The sequence below is a fragment of the Lemur catta genome, chromosome 1, assembly GCF_020740605.2.
Source record: "Lemur catta isolate mLemCat1 chromosome 1, mLemCat1.pri, whole genome shotgun sequence".
In the NCBI taxonomy this organism is placed as follows: domain Eukaryota; kingdom Metazoa; phylum Chordata; class Mammalia; order Primates; family Lemuridae; genus Lemur; species Lemur catta.
The window spans coordinates 6,269,329-6,293,354 of record NC_059128.1 but is presented as its reverse complement, the minus strand read 5'-3'; the positions used below and the strand labels follow the sequence as shown (position 1 = coordinate 6,293,354).

At 50.0% G+C, this 24,026-nt stretch overlaps 1 long non-coding RNA gene across 2 annotated transcripts; it reads right to left on the bottom strand.

The window, feature by feature from the left end:
• Window positions 1-23,333, bottom strand: LOC123640132. 2 transcript variants are annotated; one of them, XR_006735881.1, is made up of 4 exons: window positions 23,239-23,333; window positions 21,330-21,651; window positions 20,954-21,216; window positions 1-66 (listed from the first exon to the last, which is right to left on the bottom strand). It is a non-coding gene; the product is annotated as an uncharacterized LOC123640132 (long non-coding RNA). The 2 variants fall into 2 exon arrangements; XR_006735880.1 differs by lacking the exon at window positions 1-66 and having other exon boundaries at window positions 20,926-21,216.
• Window positions 23,334-24,026: the final 693 nt, after the last annotated feature.

Below are 24,026 nucleotides of genomic sequence, written 5' to 3'. Positions count from 1 at the left end.
AGCACAGAACCATCATTTTCCCTTGTTGCCTCTTCTGGTAGCAAACTCTGGATGACGTCCCTTGTTCTAGACAGAGAATAACTCATTTACTTAGGCATCTTTTTCACAGAGCTAATAGCACCTATCGTGATATGGGCAGCTGTACCCATAGAAGAGAAGAATTTAAAAAACAATAACAGCCCTGGATCTGTGTCACAAACAATGTTCCAGTGAAGTTCCTCGTTTTGTCTCCAAAGTCGGAAGGCAAATATCACTGTCCCCATTTTGCAGATAGGCAAACAAGGCTCCCGTAAGACAGGAGTGACTCTGGGCAATTGCAGCTCTTGCACCACACCTAGATGTCAGATAATCTCCTTGCTAGGAGTCCCTTCTCCCCCATGGCCACTCCCTGCTGCTAACTTGGGCCTCCTCCAGGTGGGAAGGGGGCGAGCTGGGGACCAGCGTGAGGAGCACCTGGCTACTCACCCTACACTTTCCTGGCACCAGGCACAGGTCAGGCACAACTGCATGGGAATTCCAACTCACTCACTGTCGCGGCGACCCCAGACAGACCAGCACACCTCACCGAGCCCCCGTTTCTTTCCCTGCAGGTCATCCTAGCCCGGCGCTCCAGGGCTCCAGGGAGGACTGGGTGGACAGGGCCTCCCTCCAGGCCCAGCACAAATAATGGCAGCTGCTTCTTCGCTGTTGGGCACCTGTGTCCTCTCCCTGCCCTGAACATGCAGCCTCCCCACGGCTCCACCCCAGCCGGTGCTGAGCGGCCCCGGCTGCGCACGAGTGGCCTGGAGCTCGATTTGGGAAATGAAGGGCCACTTCACGATCTTTTCCAAAATGGGTTGAACAGTGTGATCTCTCATTACCCGCTGACAGAAATGGGAAATTCGGAATAACGTGCAGTAACTGGTTTCAGCCGATTCTGATTTGAGATACATATCCTTTTTAACTGAGATAATAACGCGGAAGCCCGCTTTCGTGAGGGTTAGTAAAGAAGGCGCAGATGAGCACCACAGTTAGATGACTTCTGAAGCAAAGCTTCTATTAAAGTTGCTGCCAAAAAGTCACTTTATCTTCCCTCCGATGCATCTCAGATTTTATCTACCCTTTTATTCTTTTTGTCCTTAATTTTAAATCCTTTTTATTATTATTTTTTCCCATGTAAGCACCAAGGGGGTTGTTTGGTACTCATTCTTTTGGAAGCAATTATCCACAAGAGAGACATTCACTTCATTTGGGTTGCATTTTTATATCCAAACCATGATGAAAAAAAATGCACAAAATTGACTTTGCCTGTGCAGCTCAGACACTGCAAAGTCCTGCCCTGTGAATTGCAATTCAGCCGCCGGTTGAACAAGCCCTCTCTGGAAGAAAAGGTGAATGGCAGTCGCCTAGACTGCATTCCCCCTTGTAGCCCTAAGATTATCTCTCTGCTGCCTAGTAGGGCAAATAAAAGACTTTCCTTTAATTGCACATTAATTCACATCTTACAGACCCCAAGCTGTCTGCAAATTTGAAAGGAGAGCTATTCTTGCTTGGTCATAAAAAGAACTTCAAGATTGCAAAATGTGGCTAGGTGCAGTGGTTCACGCCTATAATCCCAGCACTTTGGGAGGCTGAGGCAGGAGGATTGCTTGAGGCCAGGAGTTTGAGATCATTCTGGGCAAGAGCAAGACCCTGTCTCCACAAAAAATAGAAAAATTAGCCGGGCATGGTGGCACACGACGGTAGTTTCAGCTACTTGGGAGGCTGAGGCAGGAGGATCTCTTGAGCCCAGGAGTTCAAAGTTGCAGTGAGCTGTGATGATGCCACTGCACTCCAGCCTGGGTGACAGAATGAGACCCCATCTAAAAAAAAAAAAAATTGCAAAATCCTCTGGCCTCAATGCTTTTATATTTTTTCATAGATGAGCTCCTCACTCCTCATGCCTGGGGCGGGTTGGAAAAGGGGCCCCAGGTCTACAAGATCCGTTACAAGCATAAAATTTCTGTGTGACGTCTAATGTATCTTCGAATGCTATGTGAACATTGCATCCTATGGTATAAATATCTGTGTTTCATTTTAATATACTAATGATGTTTTAAATTAATTGACATCAGTAACAAAAAAAAAAGGAATGTCCTACCTGTCTTATAGTTATTTGGCAAGAAACAGTGGCATCGATTTTTATCAATTTTACAAAATCTGGGTGAACAGGCTGAAGTAAAGAGAATTCTCATCAAATTGCACATCAGTACTGGCACCTCGGCAACTCCTCTGTTGTCCTGCTTCAGTCTCACGATATTTAAAATCCCCACCCCACGTGCAAATGTGAGTGGAAAGACCATCTGTTTGTGAGCTCCACCTGGGCAGGTACTGACCAAAGGCAGCAAACCCGAACACGCCCGGAGTGCCACAGCCCACCCCTGCGGGGGGCTCTTGCAGACCCTGAGCCTGTCTTCTTGCTGAGAGGGTAAGTGGCCTGTGTCTGGTACACCAGCCAAAATATTTTACTGCCTCAAGAAAATATTTGCCAGTGGACTTTTTCAATAGTTGTGTGCCTTAATTTTATCCTGTGCGAATCAGCTCATCTGGGAGGACACACCCCGCACAGGCCCTCGCAGCCCTGCCGTCGCCTGTGCTGAGGCATCGCATTGTGCACCTGTAGCACAAGCGGAAATGCAGCTGGACTCTCGGTAGCTGAGAACGTTCAGACTTAGAAGAAAGCGGCTCCTAAACAGATGAACTCTGTGAGTTCTGCCTGTGATTCATGGGAACATTTCCTTATTCATTTTATCTGGGCTGTTACCTTTTGTCCCAGGGCCTTTGCTTTTTCTCTCCATGAAGAAAAATGACCATGTAACCCCAAGTTAGCAAACCCTGACATACCTCCTGCCCATGGAGGAGCCCACGTTGGTGGGGGGCTCTGGCTTCCGAGACCACCTACCCCTTCATTCTGAATGGAAAAATGCGTATTGAGAGTGTTCAGGTCACTGTGGTTTACAAAAGTGACTGCTGCGCTCATCCCCGGGGCCCCTCTAGGAGGGGGATGGCCTGGGAAGGGAGTCTGACTTGGTGACTTCTGGGTGAACAGGCAGAATCTCGCCCCCCAAACCCCACTGCCAGGCTGGGATCTGTCCCCTCCACCTTCCAAAGCACCTAAGCCCAGGGCCTCACGCAGGCTCTGACAGGCCCTGCCTGTGGGCCTCCCCTGAACCCCAAGTACCCCCCGCTAGGCACAAAAACAGGAGCGGGGCAGACGAGGCTCGCTGACCCCTCTCTTCCTGCCCTCCCCTTCCTCTAAACTTCAGAAGACGCTTTATCAGTGGGCACTAACACGTTCTACCTGAAATCATCTTAAATTACCCTCCAGCAATAGACGGCGACTCCCCTGGGGCAGGTCTATGTCTACCTGCTCTATGCATGCGTGTGTGTGTGTGTGTGTGTGTGTGTGTGTGTGTGTGTGTGCTCGCATTGAGCCTAAGCCTGGCTTACATCCCTTAAACAGATGAAACAGCACATGGTTAGCTACAAATGACTTCAGGTATCTTTGCGGACTTATCACTGGGCATTAGCTTCCCCGCTCTCCACAACAGCGTATGCCTTACTCACATCTAACACGTGCTGCTGTCGTGTGTCTGTGACTGAATGTCTACACCTTTTCTAAACAAGCTCACTCCTGGACCAGGCCCTCCTCAAGGCCCCATAAGAGGGACCAAGGAAGGGGCTGAACTGGCCCCAGTTGTTTGTTTTGACGTTGGTTGGTGGTTCACATCACAGCTATTTTTCTTGCATGGCTCGGTTCCAGCTCAAGACGCAAGGTATGGAGAGACATAGTCTAAATGACCTGTCCCACATCACTTACCTGCCCCTTGACAGTCCCTCTGACAAGGCACGCAACAGTGCCCTTCCCCAAAAAGAAGTCAGGGTGCTGGTGCCAAAGAAGAAAGAACTTAGTGACAAATACCCTCTAACAGAGGGAGAGACGGCTTCTCAAAGCCTAGGCCACTGTCACGGGTGTCTGAGCCACGTTTATGACCCCAGCCTTCTCCTGGTGTTGGAAGTTGCTTTCTCCTCTTTTTCCATAACTTTCTCATCCAAAACAGGAAGATCGCTCGCTGTGAAATACTGCAGGTGAGCAGATGCTGCTTCCTTAACTCAGGACATTTGTCAAAGAACTTTGGCAAGTCCTTGTCGATAAAGACAAAAATTCAAAACATGTGACCACATTGTGATAGAAGTGGCGACACATGTGTTATTCTTTCCACTCCATGTTTTCTGCCCTTGAAGTGAAATATCCTTTTCCTTATTATGCAGAATTTATGAGCTCCCCCAATGTTTAATCCTCTGCTTAAACTTTGATCTAGAACCGAGCTTCCTTCAAAACAATATACCCAAATCAGAAAGAGTCCAAACCAGAAGCATAACACATTAGCTGCTTCGTGTGGCAGAGAAGCTTTGCTATCAGACGGCACCGGCTTCTCAACTCAGCTCACCATGACTGATTGCATAACATGGGCGATTAATCTACACCTCAATTTCCTTGTCTGTAAAGTGGGAACAAAAAGAGTACTCACACTGTCTGGAGTATTGTGAAGATTCAACGTCACCATCGTTTATGACCCCTCGGCTCTGTGGGACTTAATAAGCTGCCACTTACTGAGTGAAGGCTGTGTATCAGGAGCTTTGCATATGCCTATAACTTCACGAGGCTGTTTCATCCCCATCTTACAGATGAGCAAATCAAGGTTTGAGGAATGTGTTCTAAGCTAGCAAGCTCTTTCAGATGCTGCTGGCTGCCGGTGCAATCAGAAATGTGGAAATAGCATTGGCTGATGGGAGCTTTGCAAATGGTGCTCTGCAGGTAGACACGGAAGGGTAGAGGTATTGCTCCCTGCAGCCAGGTAGGGACTGCAGCTGCTGGAGCCCCTGGCTGGTCTATCCCCCACGTTTATACCCAAGTGCTATAAAACTGTTATCACTATCATTTTCTCTCTGTGTCAAGACATTTTAAAAGGTTGGAAAACACAGAGTCAAAGAGCTAAGAAAATCCCAAAAGCATAAAACGGGGGCTGAATTATTTAGAGGCCCCAGCTCATTGAGTCATCACAAAACGCGCCAACCGTTGCTCGCTAGTGGCTTCCCCGGGACCGTCCCCGCAGCTCTCCTCTGCTTTTCAAAGCAGCAAATGTCCAGGCAGCGACGCTTGTTTGCCTGGTGATCGGTCCCCCTGGGGATTAGATTACTTGTATCTAGACTTCGGAAAGGAAAGCGACCGTACGAGAGGAGGGGAAGAAGGTTAGCCGGGGTGGAGAAGGTGAAAGAATTTCAATATCACATCTCGTTCCTTATTCGGGCAAAATGAAAAGTCCTCATTATTAAATCACAAAGCAATTAAAAAATTAAAAATTTCATAAGACCCTACATAAAGAAATATAAGTGTTTAATGATGGATTAGAAAGTGAAAGTCGGGGGGAGAGAAAAAGTAAAAGCTCGCTTGTCTCAGGGGGTTCCCGCGGAGGCGGTGGTAGTGGTTTCTGCCTTCACCCTCATGCCAGCCTCGAGAACTAATAAATTCCGGGCTCCCCTGCCTGGAAGCCAAGGCCGATTAATATCTGCCTACCTTGTTACCTAATTCATTATGGAATAGCAGTTAATTTGATTTGATATTATTTTAATAAAATTCTGTAATATATTAGATTGTTTCAGGCTATCAAAATAATTTTCCAATTATTACGGTTACTCAAGCAAGTCTTTTTTTTCCCCCTTCGTGAGCGGCAGTTGGTCTGACTCAGAATACATTAGCTCCTACAGCTTCATCCTGGCCGGGGGAGCAGGGGAGCCATGCATGGTTACCCAGCAGAGCGCCTGCCAAGAACAGGTGCCCGCAGCTCGCGGCAAAACGGCCACAGACTGACGTGGATTTACGGCCCTGTGACTCCCTGACCATGCAGCTGGCGACCCTTCAACCACTGGGTTAAATTCTGAAAGAATGTTGAGATACATTTATATTTAAAAATAACTGAGTGTTGAGACCAGTGAGTGTGAGCTGGGCGATCAATAACTCCGGGTGGAGAGAGTGTGTGTTTTAAAAGTTCAAGTTCAAGTGCTAGCTTCACCGTGTGCCTGCTCTCCTGGCATCCGACTGACCTCCAGCTCATGGTGTGCAAAACCAGGGAGGCTTCCCTGCTGGGCAGCATTGCAGAAGATGTCAATTCCTCTGCTCGGTAAAAGTGGTGGACGCTGACATGTAATTGTCACCAAGAAGTTAAATCCCCCCTTCCCTCTCAATCCTCTTGGGAGGTGAAGCTGGGGGAGGATCAAAACCTCAGGAGGAAATTTGGGGGAAAGACGCTAGGCTTGGGCAGGACACCAGGGTTTGGGTTCTTGATGCTGTCCCTGGGTGGCCACAGTGGGTGACACAGACCCTCGGTGTCTGGTCCACAACTGAGATGCATGTTCTTTGTCACTGGTTCTCTGAAATGGCCTCCCCTGCGTGCCAAGTTAATGTCCCCAGTCGTTCATTTATTCACCCCACAAATGATTCCTGAGCTCCTTGGACATGCCTGGCCCCCAGCACATGCTCATGGCAGACGGAGGCCCTGCACAGGGCTTGCCGGCACAGTGCGGCATCAGCAGCCAGCGGCATTGCGGGCACGTAGTAGGCACTCCGTGAGCAGCAGCGAGTTGACTCATCCATGGGTCATGGGGTGTCACGCGTGAACCAAATAGTCACGTAAGCAATTACAAATAAAATAACCAACTGTATAATTAGACTCTATGAAGGAAAGGCACAGCGGGCTCCAAGAGCTGACAAGGGGAGGGGACTTGGTCCACAAAGTCCACAGAGATCCAGACGGTGAGTAGGGATTGGCCACGGGGAGAGGGAGGGAGAGGGAGGGAGAGGGAGGGAGAGGGAGGGAAGCATGTGCCAGGCCAAGCACAGCACAAGCAAAGGCCCTGAGGTGGCAGTGGCAGAGGGTTCCAGGGGTCACTGTCAGGAAGTAGAAAGGCAGGGCTAGGTGGAAACAGGGCCCCCAGGGCACCTGGCCAGTGGGCACATTAAGGTCCATGGGCTTGAGCCTGTGAGCTGCAGGAAGCAGGGAGGGCCCTCCAGCTTGGAATGATGTGACATCTGTGTCTTTAAAACTTGCTCTGTGCAGTGTGGACAATGGATTAGCACAGACAAGAGCAGGTGTGGGCGGCCCACGGAGAGGCCGTGGCAGGTGCCCAGGGAAGAGGTGACGTCAGCCTGGAACTGGGCAGATGTCAGGGTGGGATTCTGGGGTCAGGGGATTGCTCACTCCTGGGCCAGGTGGCAGGAGGTTCTGAGCAAAGGTGCTGAGGCAGAGGCCACTGGCATTGTGACCGTGCCCAGTCACCCTCGGCTCCCCCAGCACCTGCCTCCCCAGGCCTCCGGCAGCTGGCTCACTGCACACCCAGCGGCCCCCTTCCTCGCCAGGGCCTTGCTGTGCTTGAAGCCGCCAGCCTCTCGCTGAGCTGGCGCCACCCCCACCGAGCCCCAGAATCACGCTGCAGTTACTTGCTCTGTCCTGCCAGGCCAGGCACAGGAGGAACCTCCACCTCCCGGGCCAAGGAGGAGGAAATGACCCCGATGTGCTGGGCTCACTGCGGAGCCTCCCCTGGCCCCGCCGTTGGTCTGCTTTCGCCCCTCTGCCCTCAGAATGTGTGAGGGGAACACGGCTCCCAAGTGCAGGGGCAGAATCGTAACCGCCACACCTGTCTGTCATGGGAAGTTACGGTGCCTCTTGGGGCTGGGGAGGGGATGCCAAGGGGGGAAGGGGGAACAAGGCTCCAGCCAGCAACAGTCAGGCCCAGGGGAAACAGCCTGGGAGGAGCCACTCCCCGACACCCCCCTGCTCTCGCTTCTCAGTCCAGATCTGGAGGGGACAGGCTGAGAGCTGGGTCACCGGGGAGCGCTGCCTCCTGTAACAGGGAGCCAAAACGTACAGACCCTTGGGAGCCGCAGAGACGCTGTATTTCTGTCCACTCTTCCCAGGCCCCCGTAAATCTCACTGGAAACCCAGCAGCCTGCCTTCAGCTGTGCTGAGGATTAGACAGAAAGGGTCGCTCGGCCGCACCTGGGCCGAGCATTAAGGGGAATTAGGGAGGAATGAGCAGCTGAGTGCAGGCTCCAGCACCCAGGCTGTGGGAGCTCAGAGGCCAGGGAGGAAGCGTCTTGCATTCAGCAAGCAAACATTTGCAGAGCACCTACTGTGTGACAAGTCCCAGCTATGTGCCAGGGACCCAGGGATGAACGCCAAAAGCCCTCTGGCCACAGAGGCCCGGCTTGTGGCTTAGTGCATGGGACAGAGAGCAGGCAAAGGTGCTGTAAGGGAGGTGGCACCGCCCAGGGAAGGCTACAAGGAGGGGGCCCTGCCAGGTGGATGCGGCTGGCGGGAGAAGGAAGCGCAGACAGGGTCTTGATGAACACTCCACCCAGGGAGGCAGCTCCAGAGCAGGCCACAGTGCGGGGTGTGGGGTGTGGGGTGACAGGCTGCAGAGGGAGGGAACCAGCCAGGGACAGTAAGTGGAGAAGGACATGGCCGTGGGTGCCTTCCAGAAAGATGACTCTGGTGGAATTGAAGGAGGGTGCAAGAGGAAGGCAGAGGCTGGGGGTCACAGGGACGCTTCAGGAGACCCGGGCCAGGGCCTGGACACCGGGTCTGGAGGCCGACCAAGGGGCAGGAGGGGCGAGGCTCGGTGGGCAGTGGGCACAGTAGGAGGGACTCAGGGGCCCAGAGGCCCCAGGTGTCTGCTGGAGGAGTAGAAATTCCACTGCCCGGCAGGGGCTGCTGGGGGACCACGCCATGGAAACCACGAGATGGTTTTGAGCATCCCGTGGCATCTGGGCAGGGGTGGCCAGCTGGCTGTGGAAATGTGTGTTTGAGTCTCAGAAAAGCAGCCACCGGATTTCATTTAACCAATAAGTTTGGGGAACCCCATACGGCCTGACGTTGTGACTGTCCCCTGCACGGGAAGCTTCCCGGACTGACAAAGCCCGGAGGCTCTTCTGATTTCTGTTCCCATCTCCCATCCTGCACCCCAGACAGAAGCGAGGTCCCCAAACCCGTGATGTGAGCCAGAGGTGGGCTTCCGCTGTGTAGTTCTCAGAGAGACCCCAGCAGAGACACCGATGGCCTGACTGGTCAAGAACAGACACATGGCCTGATTTCCGCGTTGGTGCACGGCTTTGCTCCTGGCCCTCCTGGGCTGTCCTCAGCTGGAGGACAGCTCCTCGAGCCACGGGCTCCTGTTCCCAGTTGATGACTATAAGGAAATGACGGGCCCCCTGGTCACAAAGTGCCACTACCATATCAAACCTGGGAGAAAAATTTTGTCTATAATTTGATACTGCTTTTATTAAATTCCCACTCTGGTGAGAGTATTGTCTAACAGAAAGTTCTGTGGTGACATAACAAAGAAGAAAAAGGAGTGCCTTGTGCCAGCTTGCACCCCCTTAAAGCAATCTGACATGATTTCTGGAGAGCCTGCCCTTCACAGGTAAGCTGCCTTTGGCCAAAGAGACGTCTTAATTTTTCACAAGTGCCTAGTCTAGTGGGTGGAAAGGTGACCTCCCAAAAAATAGTTCCACTCAGAATCTGTGACAGCGACCTTATTTGGATGAAAGAGGTTTTTTTTTAGATGAAATTAAATTAAGGATCTTGAGATGAGGTCATCCTGGGTGGTCTGGGTGGACTCTAGTCCGATGACAAATGTCCTTATAAGAGGAAGGCAGAGTGCTGAGACACACGAGAAGGTGAAGGCAGAGATGTGGCCACAAGCCAAGGAGCCCCTGGGTCACCAGGAGCTGGAAGGGGCAGGGAAGCTCCTCTAAGAGCATTGGGAGAGACCACAGCCCTACATCTTGATCTTGGACTCCTGGCCCCCAGCACCATAAAAAAATAAATTTCTATTGTTTGAAGCCACCCAACTTGTGACACTTTGTTAAAGTGGCGCTAGGAACGAACACACCCGGGCAGGTTGTGTGAACGTACAAACTTTAGATCGGAAGACAAATGTGAGGTTTTCAAATAAGGCAATTACTAGTCTAAACATGCACACTCCCAGGATCGAAAGTATCCTCGTCTGGGTTTCAGATGTGGATATCGAGGGCGAGAAAACTGATGCCTCTAAATAAAACCTCACAGCTAGGGAGCGACAAATTCATGATGGAATCCCAGCCCTTCTGCCTCCACAAATCGTTTCCTTGTTTCAGAAGCTGCCCCCCCACCGGCAGTGACTTTTACAGAGATTGTAAATAGCTTCTATTTCTAAGGGATAATGTATCTGAGAGAGGCAGTATGTGAATCAGAGGAAATCCGTCTAGTCAACCAATGGAAACATCCACCCCTTCCAAGAAAATCCAATCTCCAAGCCCAAACTCTGAAATCCAGAAGCTCACTTGTCGCCTTTCTGTCTTGTCCAACCTTGAGACCAAAGGTCAGTGCTCCTTTCAAAGATGTCTTTAATGCCTAGTCTACTGCGATGATGGCAGAGCCTCAGAATTGCTGCAAGATGGTTATAAAGTCTTTGTGTGGACAACTTTTCCACTTGGTGGTAAAACTGGAAGGCCTTATCACTCTTTTATGACTTTCCATATAATTTTTATGAAACCAAACAGCCAGCATCAAAGACTATGAGCTGAAATTGCTCCTGTGATCCAAACCAAGCGGCAAAACCGAGTTCTGAAAATGTGAAGGCTCACATCTGGCTTATGGCCTGCCCAGATGCCTTGGCCAAGGAACACAGCCCCGGCGTAGACGGATGCCGGAGGAGGCTCGAATTTCATAATCACACTTGGTTACTGAATTCAGCCATAAAGATGGAGGCGACGAAATGTGTACCCCTGTGCTCTGGCTCATCACGTGCCAGAGGCCGGGAGGTACGATGAAAGAGAAACAGAACTGGGAGGCAGGCTGGTCCACACTTGGGCTTGGCCAGCAGGCGACCCACCTTGCTGAGCAGGTGCAAATACCGAGGGCCCCAAGAGGGCACCAGGTGTTTTTTGTTACACACCACATAAAGAATGAAGAGTTCAACGCTTGGAGTCTATCCGTGCTGGGTCCAAACTTGCTCCTAGCCTCTTACCTTCTGTGTGACACCAGGCAAGACATGTCACCGTTTTCAGCCTCAGTAACTTCCCCTGTCCAAGAGAGATGGTAATATCATCGTGCAGGGTTGATGTGAGGATTAGGGAAAACATAGCCAGTGGCTGTTATTATTAGGAACACGAAAGTCTAGAACAATGTATTTCATTTTTCTCAGCCTCAGGAAGGAAGATATAAAAATACCTACCTGTAGTGGTTTGAGGGATGGCCCCCCAAAAGATAGGTCCACCTGGAACCTATCAATATGATCTGATTTGGAAAAAGAGTCTTTGCAGATGTAAAAGTTAAAGATCTCAAGATGAAGCCCTCCTGGATTACCTGGATGGGCTCTGCATCCAATGACAAGCGTCCTTATAAGAGACTAGGCAAATAGACACAGTGGGGAATGCCACGTGGTGATGGTGGCAGAGACTGGAGTGATGCGTCCACAAGCCAAAGGACAGGGTCGCCAGCAGCCTCTAGAATCTGGAAGAGGCACACACCAGAGCTTCCTGCAGAGCCTGCAGAAGGAACCAACCTGCCGCCACCCTGGCTTTGGACTTCTGGCCTCTAGAACCGTGAGAGAATGGGTTCTGTTGTTTTCAGTCACCCAGTTTGTGTTAATTTGTTGTGGCAGTCCCAGGAAACTAACAGGCTACCTACAATGTGAGACACTCTTGTGAACCAGCATCTGGGGGAGTTAGCAGAAGCAGCTGTATCTTAGTCTTCATTTCGGGCATAAGGCCACATGTGCTGTCTCCTCATCTCACGTCACCTCCTACCTACAAGTGGGTGACACTCTACACCTAGCAAGACCCGTCTGCCTAATGCCTTGTGGGAGCCTCACAGCACGTCAAGTGGAGTCTACAGATGTCAAGGCAGCATGGTGAAGGTCACATGGTGAAGGTCACATAACTGGCAGAGCTGGGACACAACCTTATTTCTCCTGATCAGCAACTGAGTGTTTTTTGTTTTAATTTTGCTTTGTTTTGTTTAGGCTGAGGAGAGATGTTTGTTTGTAAGTTGTTGTTGGGGATATTTTTCATTTTGTACAGAAACTCTTTGCCCCTTAGACAAGCCCCCTAAGATACCAGTCTCACGCAGCTCTGGTTTTGCACCACAATTGGAATTGTCTCAGGATGGTTCCGAGCATCCTGATGTGGCATTCTCAAAATACTCTTAACACAAAGTTCATTGTAATTTACCTTGATGGGGAAAAAAGTAATTTTGTACACATCATTCTACAACTGTTGAGAGAAGGGTCAGGTATCACACAGGGTCACCCACGCACACACACACGTGCACAGTTACATAGTGCCACCCTGAAGTTAGGGACAGAGTAGCAGATACCGATCCTCAGGCTGCAAATTTAAAAGTAAAAGCGAGCAGAGCCAACCTGCAGCACCCTGAAGCCAACCTGTCTGAATGGCAGCAGAAGCTCTCAGCTCCCCGTCTAAAGAGGCTTTTAATACCTGTACAGATTCACACGGTTGTTTCAGGAAAAATAAATCCTCTGCACTTCCAGGTTGCCCCTTCAAGGGCACGGAGCAGACGCTCGGGCATCCCCCACCTCTCCAGCTACAGGGCAGGAGCCCAGGGGCCCAGGGCCACCCCCATACCCCCTTGGAAGTCCACTGGAGCCCACACAGAGCTTGTCACCTAGTAGAATGAGAGAGCGAGACCAAGAACATCAGGGGGTGCACAAGAAGGGTCTGCAGGTGCCTTGCTGGGTGCAGCTATAACCAATGGCATGTGCCATACCCACGTCCTCTGGCCACACCTGACTTCAGCACTGCTGGGTAGATAGTTCCATGCATGTCACAGAGGAGGGCATCTCTCTGCTGTGCCACCTCAGGGCAGTGCAGGGGTGTTAGTTCCCTAAAGGGACACCCTCCACAGCAGGGGTGAGAGTTGGTGGATGGGAGCCAGCCTCCCCAGCCTCCACTGAGACAATTCTGAGTCCCTTCGCGGCCGCCCAAAGGAAATGCACCGCAGTGGCTCGAGGCAGCCACCGTCGCAGTTACATGCCGTTTACCGGCTCTGCGCCCATCTCTGTCCCCGCCGGTCACCCTGGGTTCTGTATTCAGAGGAGACGCTGAGAAAAGGCTGAGCACATGAAGGAAATTGCTGCCACTTCCCAAGAGAATGCTCAGGAGGCTCCGAGAAAGGCCACGTTTGTCTTCCAAACAAAAGCAAAGTCAAGGACAAGTTTGAGAATTGCAGAAACTGTCCTTCAAACTTGATCAACATTTCCTCCCTTTGTGGTCATTGGAGGAGCCAATTAACCTCTCACTAGGCCTCAGTTTCCTCATCTGTAAACGAGGGTAAAAAGAGCCAACGTTCAAGCTTGCTGTGGGATTCAAGGGAGAAAGCGCTTTTGAAGCATGCAGTGTAAGACCTCGATTTTAAACACAAAGAGATAAAATTTCTAAGAGGCGTAGGAGAAAGTCTGTGACCTTGGGCTAGCTAACAATTCCTTAGCTAAGACACAAAACACACAAACCATAAAAGAAAAATATTGATAAATTGGACTCCATCAAAATTAAATATTTATGCTCTTTGAAAGACACTGTTAAGAGAATGAAAAGACAAGACACAGTCTGGGAGAAAATATTTGCAAATTATTTATTTGACAGAAGATTTGTACCCAGAATTTGAACAGACATCCTACCAGAGAAGATACTTGGACAGCAAACAAGGACGTGAAAAAGGGTTCAGCATCATCAGTGATTAGAAAAATGGAAATTTAAAAATCAAAATGAGATACTACTACACACCTATTAGAATGACTAAAAAAAAATCTGGCAATACTAAGTGCTCACAAAGATGTGGAACAACTGGAACTCACACATTGCTGGAGCAAGAGAGTCCGAGTTTGAAGCCTGACTGGGCTTTGTCCTTGCTGCATGACCTTGGACTACTTCTCAAACTTTCTGTGACTCAGTTTCCTCATCTGTAATATGGGGTTAATAATTGTACCTACCTCATGTGGTTGTGTCTGAAGTTTAAATGCATTAATTCATGCAAAGTGCTTAGAACAGTGTCCTGTACTCAAAATGACTCAATAAGTGTTAGCTGTAATTGCTGTTGCTATTATTTATAGTCACCATTATTATTATACATGAGCACTGGACAGGGGAGTGCTGGTTCCTGAGGCAGCTTGGCTTGCAGCAGCGAGAACATGGGTTTGGGGTCAGACAGGGTCAGGCCCCAGGCCCATTCCAGCCCATGCCAGCTGTGTCACCCCTGGGTGCCTAAGCTGTGGTTTCCTCTATAAGGTGAGGCTGAGCACCCCCAGGATCCAGGTGGGGCCCCACGATAACATACACGATCCTGTTCATGAAGCGTGAGGGTCTGGACACAGAAGTGTCAGGGGCTCTCGTTGCTGCTGCTGCTGCTGCTACAACTATTTCACAGCTAAGAGGTGGACAGAGTTGGAGTGACCCAGAGTCATGCAGCACCTGGGTCAGATGAGGGCTCAGGTCACACAGGCCTCTCCACCCTGTGGCCTGGGGCTGGTGTCCACTTGGGCTCTTTCCTTGCACTGGTCGGTCGGCAGAGCGAGAGGCCCTCCCAGTTACCAGCAAGCATGGGGCTCCGATCTGGGCAGCCATGAGGCACTGACCTGCCCGGGCCTGTGTGCCCCGGGATCGTGGCATCCTTCCTCCCAGGCAGGGCCAGGGCTTTCTGCAGTGTTTACGAAAGGCCCGAGAGCATCAGAAGGGAGTGTCAGAAAAGCATCCATCATGGTTGTGTCACCAATGTCATCACAGAATGCCAAGGAAACATAAAGCAATGCCCCAAAGGGGGGAAAACACCTTATCACATTACCCCATAATAATTATTACAGTTCTGGGTATTTTAAAATGCTCGGGGGATCAAAGGCAGAGGAAAGAGGCCAAAATTACATTACCTGGAAGTGCTTTGAGTAATAGCATCTTTGGCCTTTGGGTGCTGAGGAAGATGAGGGCAGGACAGGAGAGAGCAGCTCTCAGAGCCCGGCAGGGCCCGGGACAGGAGGGCGGGTGTGAGAGGTTCGCCCAACCCACCACCAGTGCCAGAGAGCAGGGCCTGGGGTCGGGGAAAGCATTTGAGGCTGACGCTACAGTCGTGCCGGACACCCTCCAACTGGGTGGTGTTCGTAGATTCCATGCGATTCCATCCCTGGAGCCCGGCAGAGACCGGCGAGCACAGCCGAGAGGACACTACATGCAGGTCCCCAAGGAAGCCTCCCAGACAGCTTGTTCAGCAACCACTGTTGGCTGTCCTTTAGGACAGAATGAGGCCCAGGAAGAAGAGGCTGCAAGAAGTTTGGCTCTATATGAGAAAGACCTACTTCATAGTCAAAGCCATTAAAGGACAGGAGCAGCCCCCTCGGGGGGACGTGAGTTCCCTGTCATGGGACACATGACAAACTGTTGCCTCCAAGGAGCGCCAAGGGGATTCCAGGACTTTGTGGGTATTGGACGGGGCGCATCCCTCTCAGTCAAAGACTCTTACTGCAACCGCTCCAGCCTCCCCACTGGAATGTCAAAACAAACCTGTCCCTGCCCTCAGGGACCTTCCAGTCTAGTGGGGAAGACAGAGAGACAGAAAGACAGACAGACACATAAATAATAGGCCCCAAGAAAGGTGTGTTGAGGGTGCTGAAGACACAAACAAGCTCTACAATAACAATCTCCTTTATATAGGGTAGACAAGGATGGCCTCTCCAAGGGACAGACAATCTCTAGGGGCTGGGAGGTGAGGAGTCAGGCAGTTTTCAGAGCCCAGATTGGGCACCTGGGCCCGAGGGACGGGCAAGAGCAAAGGCCCTGTGGCGAGCGTGGCAGGGGCCGGATCGCAGAAGCCAGGGCATTCCTTGTTATTCTAAGAGCAACAAGAAGCCCCTGAAGGGTTTGAAGCTGGGAGGAGGTTTGTCTTTCAGCCTCTGACAGGCTCCACGGAGAGTGGTGTGGAGCAGGCAGAGCCGGGGAGGGCTCCGGCCGAGGTCTCGGGGGGGACGGAGGCAGCCAGACCAAAGGTGCAGACCAGGAAGGGGGAGGTGAGGGGTGGAGGGAATAGGAATCTGTTCTGGGGCTCGGTAGGGTCTCACGGCAGCTGCTTCCTCCCCCTGCAGGGCACTGCGGATACTCGAAGGCGGAGGTCTGGCTCCTCCCGAGCTTTCTGGAGCACAGTATCTCAGGTCTGTAACTCCATTCCTCGTGTGACTGCTCTTGGAATTCTCGGACCGTCTTGGCCGCTGATCCCTGGACCCGCTTCCAGTTCTTTGAAATGTTCTAGTCAACATTTTAACCAACCGACCCAGCACCCCAGACCTGGTCCGAGTAGAATAAAGTAGAATTTTCACCTCCCTCCTCCTAGATGCTGTACTCCACCGCAACCCAAGCATACCCTGCCTGGCAGATGTTTGTGGTCAGGTTTCCCAGAGGTGGACCCCGAAGTGAAGATTCATGGACTAGATACTTGCCAGAGAGGCTGTCCCGGAGGCCACCAGCAGGACAGCGTGGAGAGGAGGACATGAAGATGCCGCCCCGCAAGGTTGTGATCACAGGCAAAGCCCCAAGAAGGGCGCTTCGCACTGACCCGCAGGGGAGCTCTGAGGGACGGTTACACTTTAGCATCTGTCTGACTTGCGCCAGGGAGCTGGGCTCCCGCACACCCGCGCCAGTCAGCCCTTGGCCAAGGAAACCCTCAAAGGTTGTAACCTCCCAGGCAGATCCTGTTTTCTCCCTAGGATGGCAAAGTAACCCCAAGAGTGTGAGGGCAGCCCCCAAAGAGAGGCCGAAGCACACCAAGGCCAGGGAAGGGCGTGTGTGAGGGGTGTGGGCAGAGCACTAGCAAAGTCCCCCATGGAGGCCACGCCCAGCTCAGACCCCACAACTGCCCCCCAAGCCCCCCAGCCTTTCTCTCTACTCCCCCCGCGCTCTGCTCTGTTCTCGTACAGGCTTCATTTTAGGCATAAGGACAAGATTACATGTTCATCCTTGCACCTCTTAATTTTCAGTGACATCTGAACTTTTAACTCTCAGTGACATCTACCAAGTCAAGATGACGTTAGACCCCATTTCTGTCATCGGCATAGTCACTGTGACTCCTGCCTTTGTTCTATGGGCAAATCTGGCGCAGATTCGACTACCTTGTATAGAACACCTACTACTTCCAAGGCCAGCACCTGGGCCTTCTTGCATTTATTTACAGCTTGGTTGGACACAAGAGCCTCCTGAATTCCCACCATGTCCATGAAGAAATATTGCCCCTTGTGACTCAGAATCTGCATCTGGCCACCGCTTATGCAATGTCAGGCACGCCGGAGAGGAGCCGAGCCCAGGACCAGACACACCACCAAGGAACTCCAGGGAATTGGAAAAGGATTTTCAGCTCCTGTGCGATCTGAAAGATAAAGATGCCACCCACCCCAGTGTTTTTCATGGGAGGATGGCATAGGGCCCAGAGGTCATAAGATGTGGGGACTCTCTCCGAGGCAGAACGGCCTCTAGAAAGCATGAGGTGGTGGAATTTCAACAATGGCACAGCTAGCAGCTTGAGGGGTAGGCAGGCCATTGGCTCTCCCTCAGCCTCAATCTCTCCATTCTCAAAGTGGGATGGTATTGATCACCCCTACTTCAGAGGCATGTCCCGAGGATTACATTACAGGGGAGAATTGTTTTGTAATCAACACTCCAAGAATCCTGAAATGCCCCGTGTGCAGGATGGGGACTGAGGACCGTGCAATTGACATTCCTATTTCTACCTGGATCACAGCCTCTCTTATTCTGATTTTTAAACCCTTTCTTGAGGCCAATTTTTTTAAAGTCCCCTTAATAATTGGGTAAGACTTCAGATAAGAGAAAGAAAACAAGTGGATAAATTTAGACCAAAAAAAAAAAAAGAATTGTTTAACTCTGGATTAACAATTATCCAATTGTCACACAAATCCCATATCATATAGTCCGACACACTCCATGTTAATTTTTAAGGTCAATGTTGAAAACAACAACTTTCTAATGAGCTTAAAAACATGGAATAATTTTTAAGGCAATTAAATGAATATCATGTGCTTTACCTTACCCTGAATTTGTCATTTTCAACATTTCTTCTAAAGGGTAGCATAGTTCTGTCGGATCCAGTGATGTCTTCCCCCAGTCAAATAGTATCTCACAAGCCACAGGACCACAGAATCTCAGCCGCATAGGGACAGTAGTTGTCCTCTAGTCTGAATCTCTCACTTCACAAGGGAACATCTCAGATGCAAAGAGGGGAAGGGAGTTACCCAGGCTGCATGGTTGCTGGCAAAACCAAGACTAGAACCCACAGACATTTCAAACCATTGCAGAGCTCTTATGGTTTGAAAAGGCAGGGCCCTGATTAAGTATAAAGTTTAAAGCTCCTCTAACACAATTCAAATGCTCTCTGAGCAAGACTCTCAGCCCTCTAACAGACTGTGGCCTTCCCACGTGAATAAAAAGGAAGAAGAGGCCAAAACGATCTTAATGAAGAAGGACAATCTTGAAGGACTCATATTTCCTGATATCAAAACTTGCTACCGAACTAACACAACCGTATGGTACTGGCATAAAGACAGACATATAGATGGATGAAACAGAAATGGAAACCCAGAAAGAAACCCCCAATTTATGTTGAATTGGTTCTTCATGAGGGTGTCAAGACAATAAAATAGAGAAGAATCGTCTTTTCAACCAACGATGCCAGGACAACTGGACGCCCACATGCAAACCACTGATGTTTGACCTCTGCTGCACACAGGTGCAAAACTCAACTCAAAATGGGCTAAACACCTAAATATCAAAGCTAAAACTATAAAACTTCTAGAAGAAAAAGTAAATCTTTGTGAACTTGTGCTAAGCAATGCTTCCTTAGAAACAACAAAAGCGTAAGTAACAAAAGAAAAAATACATAAATTGGATCTCATCAAAATTTAGGGCTGTTATGCTTTCTAGGCTATCATTAGGGAAGTAAAAAGATAATCCACAGAATGGGAAATGATATTTGAAAATCATATATGAGATAAAGGATTTGTTTCCAGAATATATAACAAACTCTTGCAACCCCATAATAAAAACATATATAACACAATTTTAAAATAGTCAAAGGATCTGAATAGACATTTCTCCAAAGATGATATAGAAATGGCCGGTAAAGGCATGGAAAAATGCTCAACATCACTGGCCATCAGGGAAATGCAAATCAACATCACGAGACACCGTTTCTCAGCTACTAGGACAGCTGGAATCGAAAGGCTGGGCAGTAACAGTTGCTGCTGAGGATACAGGGACGTCTCATCAGTGGTGGGAATATGAGATGGTGCAGTCACTTTGGACAAGAGTTTGGCACTTGCTCAAAACGTTAACCATACAGTTACTGTGTGGCTCAACCATTCTATCTCCAGGTACACATCCAAGAGAAATGAACACACACATTCAACAAAAACTTGTCCATGAATGTTCAAACAGCATTGTTCTTTGTCTATATTCCAAAATAGATAAGATCACCTGGTGAATGGATGAATAAAATGTGGTATAGTCACAAAATGAAATGTTATTTAGCAATAAAAAGGAATGAAGTTCCGATACATGCTGCAGAAAGAAGCCAGTCACAAAAGACCACATATTGTATGATGCATTTATCTGCAGTGGCCACAACAGGCAGATCCATAGAGACAGAAATAGACTAGTAGTTGCCTAGGGCTGGGGAGAAAGGAGGAGGCTATTACTGGGCACAGGGTTTTATTTTTGGAGTGGTGAAAATGTTCCAAAATTAGATTGCTGTGATGGTTGTACAACTCTGCAAATATACCAAAAATCATTGAACTGTATACTTTAAATGAGTGAACTGTATGTATGCAAATTATATCTCAATGAAGCTGTTTTTAAAAAGGGAAAGGATAAGTTTAAACATGTATCCGTTGGTGATTCAACATTCATTGAATGACTACTATGCTTTAGTTTCTGGGACACAGTGATGAGTCTACCCTACACAAGTACCCTACATCCTACTGGGTGACAGACACACAAAACAAATACACTATAGGCCATGGCCAAATCCAGGCCAAATCACCTATTGTGGCAATGTTTTGTTTTTGCCCAGCCATGCTCATTCATTTACATATTGTCTGTGGATGTTTTAGGGCCACAACAACAGGGATGAGTAGTTGCAACAGGGACCACATGGCCCCCAAATATTTACCATCTATCCCTTTATGAGAAGCTTGCCAATTCCTGTAGTAAAGTGTCAGGTCATAGTTCATGCTATGAATTCAAATAAAAGAGGGTATGAGGACAGCAAGTGACAGGAGCTGCCATTTTAGGTAGGTGAGTCAAGCAGGTCTTTCTGGGAAGGTGATATTGGGGTCAGAGGGGCTAGAGTGGGTCACGTGACCACCTAGGTGAAAAGTGGTCCAGGAAGAAGGAACAAACAGCCCAGCGGTGGCAGCCAGTGAGGGAAACTCTGTCCAGGAGCCACATAAGCTACCGGGGAGTTTCAGGAGGGAAAACCAGTGCTCTTTCCAGGCCAGGAGTAGACCGAAGTCATTTCAGAAAACCTTAGGGAAGCAGACGCCAGAATGCATTTCCCTTTGGGATGCAAGCCTCTCTTAACCAAAGAATCACTAAAAACCACTGATGAGAAGCTGACTAGGTAAAGCTATGCTTTAAGCTCATGGACACGAGTCTCTCAGGCCAGGGGAAGTTGCCACAGGACACATCAGGAGTGCCGTGAGGGTGCGGGGAGGCAGCTGTGGCCGCGGAGGACCTCAGTTAGAAGTATAACTTTGTCACTTACTGGCCATGTGATACAGGAATGGATTTATTTATATACGGGCTTATTATAATAAGGATTTATTATATTACCTTACAGTCTTTGAGAAGGCCCTTCCTTCTCTGAGTCCCACTTCTGATGTGAATGAAAATCCTAAGTGCAGTCGCCTGCCCTGAGACCGGGCGGGGACGGCTCCTCCATCTGTGCTGTTGACGCCGGCGTGACTGATGGTCAGGGCAACCCGCAGAGCACACAGTCTTGAAGGCCAGCCCCTCCTGGAGGGCCACACGTCTCCGTGCCCCACTGGCAAACACACACCCCAAGCAGAGGCACAGACACGCTCTCGCGCCTAATCCTGGGTAAGATAAACACAAATATCACCACTTCGCATCTGCAAGCACCCCCAAAAAAAATAAATAAAATAACACACTAGAGGACACACCAAAAGCTCCAATTGCATTTACTCACAAGGTCCGTTTGGAGACAATGCGCAGACTGTTTTGGAAATACGGCAGGAGCCTGGCTTCATTTCGTGGCGTGGCTGGGGCATTCTTTTCTATTCCCCACTCAGCACCCCAGCTCTCAACACCACCGTAAGCTGACGCCTGTCCAAGCCCTGTTTCCAGCCTCTCTGCCCGAAGTCTCAGTTCGCATGCACAGCTGCCTTGTGCACCGGTCCACCGTGGGCTCGGCTGGGAGCCTCACTTCCTGGCAACTCACAGCTGCGCAGGTGCAGGCCAGAGGGGCAGTGCCGAGTGTTCCGAGGTCGCCCTTTTATCAGGCAGGTGCCCTGGAGGGTGAGGCATGAGAAAGGGAGGACAAGACATGGACATCAGTGACCAGGTCCTGCAGGTCAGTGGACCGGGGTCCCGGGGGGGAGAAGATACCAGAGAGAGCTGGGAAGAGGGGAGGTGACGTCGGCAAGGGGCAGCATGCAGCCCAGAGCAGGCAAGTGGTGCGGTTAGGGCAGGGGAGCAGGGAGGTCCTGGGGTGTGTGCAGAAGTGGATGAGGGGAAGAAATCATTGGAGGCAAAGTCATCCAGCCTGTATCCAAAAACACCCTGAATCTGTGCATCCTGCTCCCGGTTCACCAGCCTGGCCGGAGCTGCTGCCATCTTGTTCCCGCCCCGTCCCTCCTCATCACCTCCCTGCTCTCTCTCCTGCTCTCAGCCCTTCACTTTACTCTGTGCAGATGAGACCAGGGAGTCTTCTAAACTGCAAACTGGAGCACATCATTGCCCTACTCAAAGCCCTCACATGGCTCCCCTGATGTGTTACGTAAGATCCTAGCTGCCAGCACTCACTGCCACGCCCTGTGCCCTCAGACCTGCCCACCGCTTTCCATTCTTGCCTCTGGAACGCGGTTTAAAGGCCCTGAATTCCTCCCAATGCAGGAGGCCCTTCCCTGTGCATTGTGATTTTACCGCACCTCCCATGCCGCGGTGGAGCCTGGAGTCCAACTGGGCCTCGTGACATTTAAGCTGCAACCTGAGTGACGGGAAGATCTGGGAGAGTGCAGTGAGCAAGCGGAGGGAGAGGTAGGAGGTGACACTGCTGTCAGCTTTTGCCACGTAAAAAATCACCCTAAAGCTTAGTGGCTTACAGCTACCACCATCTAATATTTCTTCTGACCAGTCCTGCTGGTGTCACCTGCTAAAGCACCTGCAGCCACACTCAGCAGGCGGACTGGCCCGGCTGGAGCATCCAAGAGGGCATTGCTCACACGTCTGGCAGCAGGTGCCGTGCTGCCCAGGACACCTCAGTTCTCCTACGTGGCACAGCCTTGGCACACAGGAAACCTCAATTCGATGATCTGCCTTCCCTCATTCTCTTCTAGACCTGAAGTTCTTTCCGGTGAAGGCCTGCAGCAAATATGTCATTGTGAGGGGGCTTCAGGAACACGTGGACAGCCCTTCCAATGCACCCCCCTGACCAATCTGTCTGTGCAGCTTAAACCTGCTGCTGGAATGAGACAGAGCTCCACAGAAAGGCTCCACAGCTCAGCCATGGCCGAGTGTTGGCCCTGGAGGCGGCGAGCTGAGACTCTCCTCTCCCAAGAGCAGGGCTGGTGATGAGGAGGGAGAATTCTCCATGGACACCATACCTGACAGCTGTCATGTGCCTGGCCTGAGATTGCCCTCACTCAGTGGCAGTTTGGGTGTCTGTGAGACTAGCCTGGAGCCATTCAGACGGGCATGGAGGAGAAGAAGGGGAACGGGGTGAGAGTGACATATTTAAGGAAAAATGATGCAGACCAGTGCCAAGAGCTTTGATTTGGAATCAGAGTCGTGGTACCTCTCTGACCCTCAAGCTTTTCTTCTATAAAATGGCAGAACCAAACAAAAGAAGTGGGCATGTTTGGGGCACCTTAAAGTACCGCGTGTGTGTGAAGCGAAGCGTCTTTCGTGCCCAGCTTATGAAGAGAGGATTCTCCATGATGTCTTGCTGACTGAGTAGTCTTCAGCAGTGTGGACCCCAAAGTCAGACCCATTCAACTCTGCAAGATGAAAACTTCAGTCTGAGCCACGGGAGAAAGAGAGATCACAATGCGTCTGAGAAACAAGAAGATAAGCACTCAGTCGTTTGCACTTTCAGGGAAAGGGCTGGAAATCTCTCCTGCTGCACGAACTTTAAAAAGCCATCGCAAAAATCTCTTGACAGCTCTGCTCTCTGGAATTTCACCGAGGCGCTCAACGGAACACTTCAGTTGCAAAGTAACAATTTCTATTGTTCTGAGTTGCCACGATCCCCTTTTATTGATGTCATAAAGTAGGTATTTATGAGATGAGGTTATTAAGATCAATAGAACAAATGGAACGCTTAATTCTATCTTTTTCAGAGCGGCACAAAGCATTCTCCTGGCGCAATCCCAATGAATAAAGGGACCCGGGCGCTGTCACTTAGGCCTAATCCCAAAGCAAAGAGCTCACCCTATTAACGGTGACTCACTTCTTACATGCTTCTTAAAGTTAAAAATTCTCTTGGCCCTAAGTAGCCTTTACTGAAAATTTCTAAAAAATAAAAAAATAAAAGCGTACAGATTGGAATTCATTGTGCAACTGGATTTACCACATTTATAACCAGGTTGGCCACACTAGTTTTCATTTCACCAGAAGAAGAAAAAAAAATAACAGAGAGAGGAAAGAGCCTCCTGTTTTTAAAGCT